Raw genomic sequence first — 2,608 nt, 5'->3', positions numbered from 1 at the left:
TGTAGCAGATTGACCAAATAGCTCCAAGATTACCCTTCAAAGTAGTGACTGACTTGGATAAGTTTTCGAATATCCCATATTTTACACATTTATATTTATTCCCACTTGCAAACGTTAGGCCATCAGAATGCCACGATGATTCAAATGAGTAGTCCACATGTCCACACAAAGTATAAACAACTTCTCCATTTTTGGAGTCAACCAAAGAACCGATAGTGATCAACAAGAGAAAAATAGGCACCTTAAATTTATTCCCCAAGATAATTAGTTGGAGTGTAACATGTCCCATCAGCAAGTAGATGATGTTGATTATGTATTAGATGAATAAGAAATGGAAGAACTAGATGATTTTATTGATGGGTTCTAGGGCGTAGACTTGGGTGGGTTTGATTAGGATGTAGATGAGTTGCAAGGCATAGCCTTTGAATGAATTTAATTTGGTTGTCGATGATTTCCAAAGCGTCCGTAGACTTAGGTGGCTTTGATTAGGATGTAGATGAGTATGAATACATGAATAAAACAATCCAAGATGTTAAGAAGTCTCACATCGATAGAGGGATGAAAAATTTGTCTCCTTATGTGGACTTGGACAAACCTCCCTTCATGACTTAGGTTTTGGGGTTGAGTTAGGTCCAGGTGTCATATCTTTACATAAGATATTTCAGCTGTCGAGGTAAGGAAGGTAAAAGATATTCAAGGGATCCCATAGGAAAGGGTTACCATAACCAGGGAGAAGAGTAGGAAAATAAGACTACAACGCTATCAGAACTATGAAAATATTCCTCAATCTGGTGAGACATCAGAAAAGGAGTGAAAAACCACAAAGAAAGACAGTTTATACTATGATTTTAGAGGGAATGCAAGATCCATTACATCAACATTATCTCTCCCCCAACTGAGGAATTTTGGTATGAGAATCTTCTAAGCATGATGTGTACCTAATGTCACATTTTTCTATCATTCATTGGTCATCATTGACCAGCGCAAAAACTAAAATTTTCAATTTATCAGGTCGTGTAGTGTCACTCGAGAAACATCTTGAAAGCCTTTTAGAGGGATTTACGGAGACCCTAGTAAGCACTCTAACTGTGAAAAGTAAGTTTCTAGTGGATTGCAAAGAGAACTAATCGTCAAGTACATAGATAATCCTAGAGTCTGCTTTTGTTCTCGGTTGACATATGACGATGATGCCATTGTCACTGCTATTAAGATTACTAGTACTATCATTGGTGCACTTCATTTTATAGATTCAAATTATATTTCTAGAGTTAGAGATTTTGATTTGGAGAAATTTCAATGGTCTAAATATTTCCAATTCCCCTAGCCAGTGATGCCATCTTGGAGTTAAAGATTGCCATCAATAATTTGAAGCTATTAAATGAAGTGCACCTCTGACAGTGTTGTTAATCTCAATAGAAGTGGTAATGGCATCATCGACATAGGTTGGCATGAATAAAAGAAAACTCAAGTCTTATCGAAATACTTGACGATAAGTTCTCCATGCAATCCATTAGTAACAAAAATCTTATCTTTCACAGCAAGAGTTCTTACTCATGTCTCCTTCAATTCCTCTAAAAAGCTTTCAGGATGATTCTCTAGTGGCGCTACATCCCATGATAAATTGAGAATTTCAGTTTTAGCTCATGTCAATGATGACCAATCAATGATAGAAAAATGAGACATCAGGTATACATCATGCTTAGATGGTGCCCAAACCAAATTTCTTAGCTAGGGTAAGAAAACGTTGATGTAATAGATCTTGCATTCGATCTAAAATCATAGTATAAATCGTCTTTCTTTATGGTTTTGCACTCCTTTTCTGATATCTCACCAGCTTAAGGAATATTTTCATAGTTTTGATAGCGTTGTAGTCTTCTTTGCCTAGTTGTCTCCCTACTTATGGTAACCCTTTCCTTAGGGATCCCTTGAATACCTTTGTCATTCCTTACCTCAACAACCAAAATATCTTGCATTCTTTAATTCATGTAGTCATACTCATGTACATCTGAATCAAAGTCACCTAAGTCTATGCATAGAAACTCATCTATATCCAAATCAAAGTCATCCAAGTCTATGCCTTGCAACTCATCTACATCCGAATCAAAGCCACCCAAGTCTATGCGTTGGAACTAATCAATTAATTCATCTAGTTCTTTCATTTCATATTAATTTGCTACGTAATCGGCTTCATCTCCTTGTTGATGGGACATGTTACACTCCAACTAAATGATCTTGAAATGGAAATTTAGTGTCTAGGGGGGTTCGGGTGAACTCCCTTGGTTGAAAAATTACTTTATATATATAGGGCCAAATTCTGATTTTATGTGTACATATATTAAAATGAACCCCCTGAAAATAAGTGAGAAGCTTTAGCCCAATGGATAAGGGGTTCAACAGTGGCTTTACGTCGTGAGTTCGAATCCCATGCGCATCAATTCCTCTTCTCTTATTTTTTTTACCCTTTTTAATGCATGGAATTGGGCACAACTTTTGGGTTTGGATCATCTTCTCTTTTTCATTATTTCTTTTATGTCATTTTTTTTCTAATTTGTTTTTGTTTAAATTTATTAGACACATTTTTTTTATTCTTCTTATATCTATTAGTCAT

The 2,608-nt window shown here is 35.8% G+C and overlaps 1 pseudogene; it reads right to left on the bottom strand.

Moving 5' to 3' along the window:
• Positions 1–1,357: 1,357 nt before the first annotated feature.
• On the bottom strand, positions 1,358–2,210 carry LOC125854787 (uncharacterized; annotated as a pseudogene).
• Positions 2,211–2,608: the final 398 nt, after the last annotated feature.

This window comes from Solanum stenotomum, chromosome 1 (genome assembly GCF_019186545.1).
Source record: "Solanum stenotomum isolate F172 chromosome 1, ASM1918654v1, whole genome shotgun sequence".
In the NCBI taxonomy this organism is placed as follows: Eukaryota; Viridiplantae; Streptophyta; class Magnoliopsida; order Solanales; family Solanaceae; genus Solanum; species Solanum stenotomum.
The sequence above is the reverse complement of the archived record's forward strand: the minus strand, read 5'-3'. Positions and strand labels throughout refer to the sequence as shown.